Source organism: Heterocephalus glaber, unplaced genomic scaffold, assembly GCF_053883595.1.
Source record: "Heterocephalus glaber isolate CG9 unplaced genomic scaffold, H.glaber_assembly_v1.0 deba00001532, whole genome shotgun sequence".
Classification (NCBI taxonomy): Eukaryota; Metazoa; Chordata; class Mammalia; order Rodentia; family Bathyergidae; genus Heterocephalus; species Heterocephalus glaber.
Window position 1 is genome coordinate 14,490,668 of NW_028258330.1, and position 15,166 is coordinate 14,505,833.

Below are 15,166 nucleotides of genomic sequence, written 5' to 3' on the forward strand. Positions count from 1 at the left end.
GTGCGACTGGTGATGTTTATCCACATAACTCTCCCAGCACTGGCCTGGGTAAGGGCCATGGGTCATGGAATAGGAAGCGATTTGCCTCCTTGGCAGCTGGCTTCAATCTGGTCACCCTGGAATTGTCCTAAAAATATCCCTGAATGTGACCAAAGAAGAGCTTTTCTCATGATTTACTTATCTCTCTAAAACGTGTTACTTTAATCTTTCTGCTAAAAGAAGCTGGGCTCTGGCAGACAAATGACCCATCTGGCAAAAGTGTGAGGATTAGCTCTTTGATTTGAATTTGTCTATCAAGGTCCAAAATTCTTTTCTAGACTTAATTTACATTCTAATCTCTGCATGTAATTTAAGGGCATCCTCCAGCATTTTTCTTCTTCCAACCCATGAGTATAATAATGAGGAAGAAATATGAAATACAATAGAAAACTTGTCATGCCAGCATAAGGGTAAGAAAAATGCTAAACAGAAAAGGTGACATTGTTTTGTAGGTTTTGCAAAAAATATGCAGTTTAGCTTAAAAAAAAACACATGCAAATAACATCTTTAAAGCCCTACAGTGTTGTATAATTTAGCATTAGAAGACAGATGGCCCATAAATCCACAAAGAATCATTACATGGTTGAGAGGGGGGAACTGGACAATGTGTCATATTAGCTGGCTCCAGCTAACATGGCACCAGCTTCATTCTGTTGAGCCAAATGCCAATTACCCAGGATCTGGCGCTCATATGCTTGGATGTCGCAAGCATTAGGTGGTTGAGAATCCATTCATCATTTTTCAATTCTTACTCTTCATGTAATGATACCAAAGCCCACCAGAACACTAAGAGCTCAATGGCTAAGCACCTCCTTAAATCACTTCCAAGCACAACACTGAGAAGCTATTGCTTGGCTTATATTTATTCCCAGTACTATGACCCTTGTGAATTCTATTAGCCCAGCTCAGAGAAAGTAAGTGCAGATGGCACTAATATTCCATGTCTTAACAAAATATATTTGTCTGCTTCAGAAACAATCTACTAAATGCTCCCTTTCAATTACCTCTGCTTAGCCATGAACTTTCCTATTGCATATGCCAACCGGCTCTGTTACTGTATACTATATGGACATTGCTTGATTCTTTATTTAAATTTTTGTCATTTTATTCCAATCCTGGAGCCATCATATTCTATCCATATTCTCATGCATTATTATTTTATCTTAAATTGCAATGTACCTTTTATTTTTAATTCATTTTGATGCAGAAGCTGGTCTGGTACCATAGCTATGGACATGTATGGGTTAAGATATGGTATGATAACATCTACTAAATGGTTATGTGCTCGTCTCAAAAGCTGCTCTGTGATAGTTTTCTATGTACTCGCAGTTTTCTTGGTACAGTAGAAGTTGTACTTGTTGATGTGGTTTTGTGCAAAAGTTTGTAATAACAACACTTAACTTTGACTTAACACTTTTGCTTTTTCAAAATATTCTCACATCCATGAATTTATTTACACCTCACTGATCGGCTTGGTAAGTAGAGCAAAGTTTTGTTATTTAACATGACAGAGAAACAAATTTGACCCAAGAAGATTCAACAATTCCTTCAAATTTGCATGGAGAGATAAAGGCAGAATATAGAGTGGAAGCTTCTTTGTTTTAAAATCTGGCCCTAGAGGTGCATTTGGAGGCTAGAATTCTGCAAGTACTGATTTATCCAAAGGTTCTTAGAGGATAGGGAGCAAGTTCCTCTGTGGTTTATTGGTACACTGTCATGTTGTCCTGTGAGACATCCCCACACCCCATACACAATGGTTCCTGACCATAATGCCGATTCAAAAGTGTCCCAGATCCTTAAATAGAATGTCATGTTTCTTGGTTCAAACTGGACAGTGACCTTCTAAGGCCAAGGACCATGACCTGCACATTGTTTGCATCTCTTTTAATGTCCAGCACAGAGGCAGGCCCAGAATAGGTGCTCATCCATGCTTTCTGATGAACTACTTAGGACATGCTTTCTCTTAGTGCCTTAAATATCACCTGACTCGAGCCTGTCCCTCATTTAGACCTCAGCTCTGCAACATTCCTGAAGCACAGCGTGAAATGTCACTTTCCTCTTCAGACGCTTTCAGCACAGCCTTCCTCACTGAAGGGACTAGACAGAAGGATCTACTGGACATTAAGAACCCAGGAGGTGAAGAACATTGTCTTCCCATTGTCTAGCTCAAGAATGGCACAGACAGTAAAACTGCAAAAAATAGTGTGTATTGAATAAGTGAATGAATCTAAAGCAGCATGAAAGCTTCCCTTCAGGTCATTTTAGTCCACCTCTTATTAGCTCTTCAAATAGCATGAGCTAGTCAAGTTCCTGGACTGTACTAAACCTCAAGTTTCCTCTAAATTGAGGATAAGATTTGAAGATTTTGTTATGAGGTTCATACATCCAAGTAATGAGCTTGAGAAATTCCTAAAACTTGCTAGAACCTTAATAATAAATAAAAGGCCTCTTTTTCTTCAAACTTCCTTAACACATAAAGGATATTTGATAGTTAGCTGCCCCATCAGTGAATGGAGATACATCACATATTCTCTTGCACATATTATTTGTAATATCATCTCCTCTTGGAATTATGGGCTTTTTTTTTTTGGTACTGGGGATCAAACTCGGGTCCTTGCGCTCGCAAGGCAGGCTGCAGAACCACTGAGCTACATCCCGGCCCAATTATGGGCTTCTTTACACTAAAGACTTTGTCTTGATGTTGTTCCATCTCTTAGTGGTTTTTAAATTAGGTAGGTAATGTATGTTATTAGATTAAAATGTCCATGTGACTGCATCAGGTAAATGTTAAAACAGAAAGGAATTCAATGAGTATCAGGTGCCTTGGAAGCTCTCTCCTCTGAAATACTGGATTCTTGTTATAGGTGTAGAATTGGATGGTGAACACTGTTTAGCTGATAATGATGAAATTGTAGCCCTTGGAGACATATTTGGCCAGATTTCCATTTGTATCAGTGGCTCATGATCCATTTTATGTCTAGCAAGCTGAAAGAGCTTGCAAATTAACATTTCCTAAGAGCATCCTCAAACACAGTGTTAGATGCTCTACATACAAACATAGTATTTGCTCCAGGACTGAGCTCTGTTTACTCACAATCACAACTGGCTTGTTAACGCCAACTTTATTGGCTGCCTTCACTTCCTCATTTCTATTTCCCACTGCCCTACTACTGCTTCCTGTGATCACCTCTCCAATAAACTGTTTTCACTCAGATTTTCCTCTCAGATTGAGCTTCTGCGGAAACAATAACAAAGACACTATGTTACTAAGACCAATGGTCTATGTAATAAAGACCAATGTTATTAAGAAGCCTTTTGACTCATTTTCTACATATTAGGTGAAATTTTAAGTAACAAGATTGACTTTGTCCGTCATCCTCAATTAAGGTTCCTCTTAAATAATGCTATACCTAGCTTGGAGATGATTTTGCTCTTACAGCTGGAGTCCTGGACACTGCAGAGATTCAGAGGTAAGACTGAGACCCCAGAATTCCCATGATGCATTCATGAAATCATCAGTCACTCAGCTTCCTGACAATATTCCCTGTTATATTTTCCAATTATGTGTTAGAGTCTATATCTTATTTGATCTGTTTTCCTAGTGGTCATGGTTTGTTTTCTTTCTACATTAGACATGTTTTTCTCTTATTTATTCCATGTAAAACAACTGTTAACAAAACAAGACTTGGAGTACTGCAGTGTTGGGAGTCAAGTGCCCATAGCTTTGTACCCTTCTTCCAACACAATGCTACCTGCCAAGTTATGCCTTTCCACTGAGCCAAAGTCTTACCTGACCCCTGCTGAGAAGGGGAAAAGTGTAAGCAGTCAGCAATTGTTAATGTTATGTTTTGCTAGGAAGTTTCATTGAGGGGGAAACAGCCATTCTTTGCTTTGTCTCAACCGGAAATGGCAAGGCACTTCAGGAAGATCTCAGCTGAGCTGGGAAGGGGTGTTGCCAAAACATAGCACACTGTTGGTCTTAAACAACCAAGCTCACTTCTCTACCTCTTAGGACTGGCATTTGACTTTGCCTTTTACTATTTCTTCTTTTCCTGTCTGGATATTGACTGTTATCTGAACAAAGACATTTCAGTTGTGACTAGACATGGCTGTGACTTTCTGGCTAGAGCTGAGCTGCTGGGCATACACTGAGGTCACTAAAAAGCAAAGGCCAGAGGAAGAAAACAATAGAATTCCTGGGCCAGGTGTTTGCCTTTCCTAGGGCCCAGTTCCTGCCTCCCGGGAATGGAGGAAAAGCATCAGGGGAAGGGAAAGCCAAGGAAGTGGCCAAGTCAACCAATGAGCAATGACTCAGATTGACTATCTTGAAAAAAAATTTTTTGTACTCTCAGCCAATGTCAAATACTTCAGAGAAAGAAGTCTTTGAACATAGGAAACAGAGAAGTAAGAGGATCTTGGAATGTATGCAGGAATACCAGCATCATTCTTCTGTGACCTTCCAGAGGCTAGAAAGTCAGTAGGTAGAATTTAAATGGGACCCCAATCAATAAAAGGCTATAGTAGCTTTTAGCAGCATTCTCCAGGTAGTAAATTAAGGAACAAAAAGAATTTATTGCATCATATAATTTTCATTGGTCTTTGTCTTTTGGGAAGGAAAACTATCTTATTTGAGTTGCCTTTGTTCCTTCATTTCATGTTTTTCATTTCCTCTATTGTATCAGGGTAATCTATACAAACACATTTAAATGGATGCCACCTTAATTTTGAGTCTGTTTTTTAAAGCTGTCAATATTTCCTCCGGATGAGTGGTTTCTAAATTGAGCATCCTGCATCTCCTGTGGTTTTGGCAAAAGTGCCTGCAGAGAATGGATTGGGCAAGAGAGGATGCAAGGGCAGGTCTTTCCTCACCAGCATTATTCCAGGCTTTTCTCTGTTCAACCAAAACAGTACTTTGCAGGGTTCCTCTATAAACTGGTCTTTCTTTTTTCTTTTCTTTTTTTTTTTTTTTTGGTACTGGGCATCAAACTTATGCTAGTCTTTTTTGAAAGACAGTATTATAAGAAGTGAATGCAAATAAAAGGATGCTGTATCAAATACAAGTTTCAGAATTGCTGCCATCAATGCCAGTTGCTAACTTCCGAATAACACTTTACTAAGGAATTCCCAATGGAGGCCCCATGGGAGAATCTAGAATAGCTGCAATGGAACAAATAAAATGTGAATCACAGTACTGCCAAGTGCTTGGATTACCTGTTCTCTGATCTGACCATTTGGGCCAAAGGGCTAAGTCTCTGGTAGACAGAAACTAAACAGGACTTCATGTATGGTGACTAATAACACCGCAGTGTGACAATTTGGAAGGAAGCTGTGAGCACAGTCCTTTCCCATCTTTTTCTCTTGCAACTCAGGGACTCTCACCTTACTCATATTTCACTTTTGATTCTGCCAGGACCACTGCTTGTCCAAATTTGAAGTTTTCCAAAAGCCAACTCTAAGACAATTTGAGTGCAAACAGCTCATTTGGGAGGTGGTCCCAGGAAATAACAGTAGAGAAGAGAGAAGGGAGGGAAAAGCAACAAATGGATGGAAGCTAATCAAGAGGGCTTTGGCTGTGATTAAGTAGGGGTTAGTCCCACTTAGGGGTCCTGGGTGAAGTGGAGAATGTGGCTCAGAACTGTGCCACAAGGGGCAAAGAAGAGTCCCTGGTGTCACAGGGAATCACAATCCTGCTGCAGTTGGACTAAGGAGTTGGCTGGAAAGTTGCAAAGAATGATGCTGGCTGGGTTGGGATATGGAGCGCTAAGGGATATGGGAAGAGCACCAATGAGTGCTGTGATTGCTGGTGCTATCCCACTGCAGAGATGAAGATCTTAAGATCAAGCAAGTCGAATTTCATGCCTGAGGTTATTGTCTTACCCATTCCACTATGCTATTTCCTTCAATATTGGGATGTTGGATTTCTCAAGAATGTACAATAAAGATTATGATAATTCTCATTTTTAAGATAGCGTCTACCTGGAAAGAGAGAAATGATGCTGGGAAAATAGGATTTTTAAAATTCTACCAGGAAAATTAGCATCAAATAATGAATCAATTATAAATTTTTACATTTATAACTATAATTATAATTCCATGTTAATAAAAATGTATAAAAGAATAATTGAATCAGAAAGGAACATTTGGTCATAGATAAAACAATGTTGTATGTTTTTCCAGGTTTCACCATTAAATAATCTTAGTTTATTCTTAATGGTACTAAGTTAAATAAGTCTGTAAGCTGGAAGACAGCAATGCTTCCAGACATTGGACAGAGGAATGCCTCTGCCCAAAGTTTGAATATCATTTCCAGACCCATAGATGGTCCAAAATAATTTGTGTAGATAAACACTGATCATCACTTTTTACTAGTTCAGGTCAACTCTGTTAAGTTGGGTACAATTAATACAGGTATACTCCCATGCACATGTTATTTAATTTTTCCATCAATTTTCTCAGGGAATCATCTCAAACATGAGAAAACTAGGGAGTGAGACTGGTCAAAGATGTTAAATGGCTCACTAAAGTAAGGTAGATTGATAATCATGTGTTGGCTTCAGACTCAATTTCAGTGGGGTCTACTGTTTTCAACCAACCTGTGACCACTCCTTCCTCCTTCAAGGAAGCACGCCCAGTTCGAGTTTTTGGGAATCACTTTTGGTCCATCAGTCCATGTGCTTTGTGGTTTAGGTCATTTAGGCTCCTGGATAAAGTCCTGCTTGAAGCCATTCAGAACTTGACTTGACTTATTAGCGCCAGTGAATTTCTTTCTGTGCTTCAGTTTGAGTTAACTTTCTTTTCTTCAAATGAAGGAGTCCTGCCTAGTATTACACATGGCAAGATCGATCCTCAACTCCAGAGCTCTATCACATTCTTCCTGTGTCTTAGTGTTGATAATAATGTAACAGTTATTTCTACTGATACAATCATTTTTAGTATAGGACTATTGGAAGAAAAGCACTTGCTATACTTGAACTTCTATTGCTTTGCTTAAAACCAACTTACTTTACCACTATAATTTTGAGTTCATTTCTACTATTAACCTGCTATCTCAATGAGTACTGATCAAATACTAAAGAGGATTATATAGCTTCATTTTTATGACTCACCTACAATAAAGTGGGGAAGTTTTTATACAGTACACCTTATAAAAATTTAAGGGGAATAACTGGTAATAAAAAAGGAAGGTAACTTGAAACATCTGCTAATATTATAATCTGCTATATTAATTATTGTAAAAATATTCATACATACCCCTTTTCACAGGCGAATACAAGCATGAGCAAACTCAACTGTTTTCTTTTGTTCTAGGCATTTATTTAAGCAAAATTTGACTTTCATTTATGGATATATCAGTTGAACCTTGAGGATTACATCCTATTATCAAATGGCATCAAGATAGCTCTTTTAGCCTTCATGCTAATTTTACTCACTGTCATTTTTCTGAAGAGCTTAAGTGATTAATATAATGTTAGGAGACATCAATCTTCAAATTATAGCATTCATGACCTTTTTGTTTGGCAGAGGCAGGGGTCATGTGTATTCCTGGGTCAAGCATATTTTGGTCTCCAGTGCAAACAACTTGGCAAGGAAGAAACATTTCCTGACCAGGGGCAGTGCTACAGCATTTTTCAATGTGTGATCTTACATTGTAAAAATAAACCAAACTCCCTTGAGAATAGCATCCTCAGAGACAAGATTCAAATTCTTTCTTTGCAGAAACCAAATATGTGAGTATTTGGCTTAGAATTCACAGTAACCCTCAGATTATTTATAACTAATACATACAACTTCTCAAACAGAAATTCCAGTGTGGAACATGCTAAGTGCAGGAGCCCTGCACACGATCAAAGCCCATCACCTCTTCCAGGTTTTCACTTCACACTTTTTTGGGTTGTATATTTAGTCAGCTAGCCTATTGCCAGCTTTGGTATTTGGGCTTTGGGCCATATTGCAGATTTTTCATTTAATTTTAGGCTACCTTTTATTTTAAAATTACACAAAATCCATATAAAAACTAAAATTTAAAACATGTCAGCATTGTATATTATTTATTTAAAAGCTACTTTAAAATATATTTCTTGATATTAGGCTGCTTACATGTGCATATACTTAATATGTATTTGCATTCTTTATTTTTTCTACCTCTTAAGCCTTGCACTTTTAAACAAATATAGGCAGTAAATAAATGTCTTTCTCAGATAAATAAGACTGCATTTGTGGGTCAGTACTGAGATCAACATCAGTGTAACTAATGCTTGGGAACACTTGAAGAACTAGTTGAAATTAAAGCAGCAGAAGAAAAATTTATAATGTTAAATTTTCCTACTTGTTTCCTTATGAGTTTATTAATCAAAACATATTACTCATTTGACTGAAAGTTCAGTACTCTGGTTTCTTTTAATTAATTAATTTATTTATTTATTTATTCTTTTGGGGAGATAGTCTCACAATGTAGCTCAGGCTGGCCCTCAAACTTGAGGGGATCCTCAGGCTCCAAAGCACCCAGACAATGGACCTATTCTACCATACTTGCCAAGAGTCCCTTTATGCTCATTCCTTGACAATCTATGCAACCCTAACTTCAGACATATGCACATGAATTCACTACTTCCATCGTCACTGATACACTATAGCCAACACTCACAATTTTAAAGAGGAAAGATTTACTTGGTCTTACACTTCAATTCACAGGTTGGGATGACAGAGGTACATGGCAGAGGGAGATAAACAGAGGAGGGTGAGAGACAGAGCCTTCTGTCTCCATGCCCCCAGTGACTCCCCTTTTCTGACCTGGCCTCATTTCCCTGTATCTCTTTGAGCTGTAGACTCAGTAGACAAGTCCACCAATGAGTATCATGCACCCATGATCCAGTCACTTCTGAAAGGCCTACCTGAGAGCACAGGAGGCTTTGAGGGGACCTCTACATAAAAAAGATACAGTCACCAAGAAGGGGATTCACACAACTGTTACATCTAATCCTACTTGGATAGTGATACTTCTCTGTGACTTCCCACTTCCCATTGGGCTCCAGCATATACAGTTGGCACACCATGCACCAATCACAGGAGTAGGTACAGATCTGGACCCTAAGGGATGGCCTTATGTCAGTCAGTACCTGTGCCAATTTAGCACAGACCTGGGGAAATTTCTCAGGGTGCACAAACTTTGCTGGAATCCTGGACTCATAGCTCTCCAAGGGGGCAGGATACAGCCCGTGAGTTAACTGGCTCAGTCTGGTACACTCATGCAGCAGGACTTGAAGGATGCCCAGGGAAATGTGATTCCCATAGCAACTGAAGGTCTTGAGCTGGGAGCAGTGGCTCAGGGGAGGCAAGATGACAAGGAGCTGGGAGTCTGTGATGTCACAGTTCTCTAGGACCAGGGTCTCCAGGATGCTGGCCAGCTTGTCTAGCAGAACCTGGAGGGTCTCCAGGTTGAATGATTTCATTGAGAACCTCCTCAGGTTCAGGGACTTCAGCTGGCTTGTGCTTGGACATTGAGCCAGATGCTTTAGGTTAGATTCCTTCAGTGTACTTGATACAAGGAGAGAGCCTCAAGGAGAGGGCCTCCTTAAGATTTTATGCAGATTTTCTTCCAGGAAGAAGACATCATCTACATGAAGCTCCTAAGAGCTTTGTATCTGTCCTAAGTGAAGAGCATAGATGCAGGAAGGCCACTTGGTTTTCCAGGCTGAAGTAAACATTTTTGGGCTCAGGCTGCTGGAGTGAAATGTGCGAAGGTTTGTCATCTTCTTGAGCTGAGGAACAAATGCTTTCATGCTTTCCCGGATCCAGTTACTGAACAAGTCCAGCTCCTGGATAGAGTCCAGTTTGCACAGCTCAAAGAAGATTCAGGATTGTAAAGACAGCATCAGACTTGATCATCACCTTCTCACAGCACAGGCATGCTGAAGCTTTTCTCTTCCTGGCCCACTTCAAGAGACAGAGCTGTAATTAATCATGGGTGGCACAAGACCTACTCCAGGATTCAAAACAAAGGTGTGCAAGTATTGTCAAGGTCAGCTTCTTCTTCTTCAACCCAAGCTTGCCTGCCTCCTTACTGCTGGCATCTTCTGAGTGGGCAGCACTCAAGGCTCTTGGCCCTACACTCCAGAAGTCCCAGTGTACATCCCTCCAATCCAGCATGTGCAGTCTCCACCTGCTGTGGTGAACCTTCTGGGACAGCTGAATGTCAAGTCTATCCAGCAGGGCTTGCAAGGTCTGAAGGTTTCTCTGTTGGAGTGTGATTTCTCCCAGCTGAGGGTGTGGGGTCTTTGGTTTCCTCAAAGCTATCAGGGTCCTCAAAGGAAGGCAGGGCCAGCACCATCACTTTCAGGACTTCATTGTGTTCCCCCATGAAGGCCTCCATGAAAATTTCATGGAAGATCAGGATGGGAAGGTCATGCAGAGCAGGGCTGGCTGTGATCTCACTGTTCAGCAGGCTCTGTTTGGTCAGCTCATACAGAGTCAGTGGGCTCTGTGTACTCATCCTGAGAAACTCTTGTAATCCCAGCACTCTGCAGGCTGAGGCAGGAGGATTTCTGTGCTTTCAAGGCCAGCTGGGACTACAAAGTGATATCAAGGCCACTCTGAACTATAAGGTGAGACAGGTGCACATGTGGGTAACAGAGCTCCGGAATCCTGGCGGGACCAGGTGGTGACTGGAAAGCTCCAGGACTGAGCATATCCTCAGCTCCTCTCCTGCCTCTTTTATCCCCCCTGTTACCAACACCTTAGCTTCTCAGCTCCTCCCTTCCCATTCAGTACTCTGGTTTCTTGAATAGCATGTTGGTATCAAATCTTAGGTAAGTTATTTGAACTCAAAGCCTTGGTTGGGCTCTTTGTAAAAAGCTCGTATGCATTTTTAAAGTCACATAGTAAATGAAACCTATTTCCTTGCAAAACCATATCAATCTTCATATTAAGCTCATAAAAATCTTTCTCAAATTATGGTATGGTTTATTGACATTTACTTATAGTTACCTAGTAAATAAAAAAGGCACAAAAAAGAGTTCCTGAAAAAAACCCCTAAGCCAAACATCATGTTATGAAAAAATCAAATTAAAAAATCAAATTTATCTTTAGAAAAATATAACTCAAAACATTACTAAAAATTATGACATAATCCAGCAATTTCTTAGTCCTAAAAATAAATTTCAAAATCACTATCCTTTTGATTATGAAATAACAATATCAGAAAACAATCTTCTCTAGTCTTATCTGTTCACACAATTAGAGCAAAAGCAGTAAACAAATTGACTTGGTACGAAGTAGCACAAGTTCAACATCATTTTACTATTTTCGTTTTGGGGTAAGAAATTATTTACTTATATTGAAAAATAAGAATTCCTCTGGGTAGTGAATGGGAAATTTAGAAAAATAATTGTCTTGGCTTTGTATCTAAGTGTAGTTGCCTTTCTTTAGACCTTTTTAGATTTAGCATGTGAATCTTCAAGTTTCTATCTTAAGTTTTCTTGGTGCTTAACATATGACTACTTAAGAAATGTTTGTTGACTGTGTGAGTGAATGAATAGAGGAATGCTGTCCTCTATCCCCCCAAAAATCTCCAATTCATCCCTGTTGAAGACAATTCAGCCTGAATGTTATCTTTCCCCTGAACCTTCCTTAGAGGAAGATATCTGTTATGGTCTCACGGGCTAATGGGTTGAGCAAATTTTGGAAGATGATTGGATCATGGGTGTGTGACATTCATCACTGGATTGATTAGTCTACTGATGGGTGAGTGTGATGTTGGGAGGTGAAGCCTGGTGGGAAGAAGTGGGTCACTGTGGGTGTGGCTGGAAAGAAGATATATCTTTCAGAAGCTTCCCCCCTCTGCCATCCCAAGCTCCTAGGGCAGAGAAGCTGATCCCGTTACCACACCCAAAAGAAAGCTCCCTTGCCACCATCTCAAGCTGCACAGGTGCCACAAGCACCCACCCCCGCCCCGTAGAAATGAGAATACACGTAAGCAAGCCACAATAACAGACTTCTGGATCACCTACAATAACCTCAAAGGGAAATGAAATGGAACAATCTGATACTCAACTACCTGGACTCCCTGGACTGGCAACAAAAGAGGATCTGGGAAAAATGAAATCAGAAAATAATTACTCAGATAACAGCAAAGATTGTGCTCCTGGTGCAAGACATGATTAATAAATCTAGAGAGGACACAGATTAAAAAATAGAGGATCTGAGGAACATGATGGAATCCCAACATAGGAAACAAATGGAATCCATAAAACAGATGCAAACAGATTTCCAGGAGATTAAAAACTCCATCGAAAGTCTGTGCAGCAGAATGAACCAACGTGAGGATAGAATTTCAAATATAGAAGAAAAGATTGCAATTAGTGACCAGGAAAAGAAGAATTGCTTTAAAATTGTAAAGGAACATGAGAAATCAATCCAGCACCTGCTAGATGATGCAAAGAAGAATAACATAAGACTGATTGGAGTCAATGAAGAAACAGGAGAGAGTGCAGAGGACATAAAAAAACTGTTCACAGAAGTGATGGCAGAAAACTTCCCAAGGAGGGGAAAAGAACTTGACATACAGGTAAGTGAGGCATATAGGACTCCAGCTAGCCTTGATAAAAAAAAAATCTACACATAGGCATATAATAGTAAGGATTCCAGAAATCCAACAGAAGAACAAAATTCTACAAGCAGTGAGAGAAAAGAAACAAATCACATACAAAGGAAAGCCCATCAGAATCATAGCAGACTTCTCAATGCAAACCCTCAAGGCAAGAAGAGCTTGGAGTGATGTATTTCAAGTCCTAAAGGAAAACAGCCTCCAACCAAGATTGAAGTACCCTGCAAAACTATCTTTCAAAATTGATGGAGAAATAAGATACTTTCATTATAAAGAGCACCTCAGGAACTTCATAAATATCAAACCGGCACTCCTAAAAATTTTAGACAATACCCTAGGAAAAGACAATGAGCATCACAACCCCAGGAAACCCAGAAGAATGAATCCACTGGGCATGACAAATTAAACGCAAAGGGGGGGAATCCAACAAAAAGTCATGACAAGGCTTTGAAAACTTTTAACTTCATCTCCTTAGTGAGTGTATAATTCAATCTTGTTATTGTACTGATTAGAATTTTTCTGATTCTAGAGTTGCACACCTTTCTTTGTGCTATACTGGCTATTTATCATCTTCTTATGTCTACATTTTAATTGGGTTGTCTATTACTGAGCTGTAAGAGTTCTTTACATATTCTGGTCACAGGTTATATGCATTGTAAATATGGTCTGCCTAAGGACTACTTTTCATTTTAATGATGTCATTTAAAGTTCTAAATCTTGATGGAATCTCATTTATCAATTTTTTTCTTTTATACATCATGTCTTTTGTATCCTAGGTAGTTCTCACCTACCCTGAATTCATAAACATTTTCCCTTATAATTTCTTCTTAAAGTTTTATACTTTTAGGCTTTCTTATTTAGGTTCATAGATCCCTTCAAGTTATTTTCATGTATGGAACAAAAGGGTTGAGGTTAATTTTTTATATACGGATACCAGGTGTTCTAGTGCCATTTGCTGAAAACACTTTCTCTTCCTCGGCTCTTGAATTGAGTTTATATTCTATAAAATGCTAATGTTAAATAATCTTTCAAAACTCAGTGGACCATATATGTGTGGTTCTATTTCTAGATTCTCTGTTTTATTCCAATGATCTATGTCTTTTCTCATACCAACACTGCCTTGATTACTGTAGCTTTAGAAGAAGTCTTAAAATTAGGTACTAAATGTCTTCCAACACTGTTTTGGGTTTTTGTTTTTTTTTTTAACTTTTCTAGGTCCTTTGTATTCCTACATAACTTTTAAATTTCAATATCCAATTCTTCATTTATAGCAAGTATACACAGATCTGAATTTTTATATATACCTTGTGTTTTCTAATCCTGCTAAATTTAAATAAAAGTTCTAGGGGCTCCTAGAGATTTCTTAGTATTTTCTCTGTAGATGATCATTTCATTTACATTTAAAGATTTTGCTTCTACCTTGCCAATCCTATCCTAATTGTGTCACTTTATTGCCAGACTATTTTGGTGGGGCCTAGGTTTCAAAGTTTAATGGACAGATAAAGAGTAAGCATATCTGCCCTTGTTCCCCTCCTTAAGGGGAAAGCATTGTATCTTCTCCATTCATATAAGGCATTCACACTGGAAGTATGGAGTACATGTCTTTTATCTATTGAGAAGGTTCTGTTCTACTTCTAGGCTCCTGATAGCTTTTACCATGAACAGCTGTAGAATTTAGTCCAATACTTTTTCTCCAACTAGTGACAGCATCATATGGCTTTTTCCTTTCCTCTGTTAAAATGATGACTTTTGGGGGTGGATCTTCCTATGCTGAACCAACACTACCACCCCTGTAACAAAACCCCTTTCTACATACTGCCAGATCTGACTTCTAATAGTTTGTTTTGTTAAACAAATTTCTATCTCTGTTCATACTTTTTTCTTCTATTATCTTTATCCAGTTTTAGGATTAGCACAATGTTGATTTCCTAAAATGAGGGGAGAAGTGTTCCCTCTTTTTTCTGCTTTAATTGTTTGATATAACTTATTGGTTAAAATGTTTATGAACCTGCTGTTGTCATATAGGTAGGTTTTCAAGCTAGGAATATACTTTCTTTAATAGGTGCTATTCAAATTTTATATTTCCTCCAGAGTTAGTTTCGTTAATTTGTCTTCCAAGGTACTTCTTAGAAGTTGTCAAGTTTATTTCAGAAAAGATTTTTGTAATATGCTTTCTATATCCTTTTATATTCTGTAAAATCTGTGGTAATGTCTCCTAGATCTTGATATTGTAATTTAAAAACTGTATAATTGATATTGTGTAAGAGGAAGAAAAGGTCTAAAGGAGCAGGGGAAGTGGGCGGGGTAGGGGAAAGGAAAAAAGGAAAAAGAAAAAATATGAGAAAAGGAAAAAAATAGAAACAAAGTCTTTGCAAATAGCGAAGGGTAGAGGGTTGAAGGGAGGGCAAGGGAAGGGGAAAAAAATTAAGATCCAAGATACTCATGTAATGGTAGAAGATCCCAATGATGAATGTAACTGTTTTTTATACCTAAAATGAACCCATAAACTTAATGGGAACAACACAC

At 38.8% G+C, this 15,166-nt stretch overlaps 1 protein-coding gene and 1 pseudogene across 7 annotated transcripts in view; both read right to left on the bottom strand.

The window, feature by feature from the left end:
* The window catches only part of Plcb1 (phospholipase C beta 1), a 794,669-nt gene that overhangs the window by 220,537 nt on the left and 558,966 nt on the right, over positions 1-15,166 (bottom strand). The gene's annotated exons all lie outside the window — the stretch shown is intronic.
* LOC110348330 (PRAME family member 8-like) lies at positions 8,821-10,677 on the bottom strand (annotated as a pseudogene).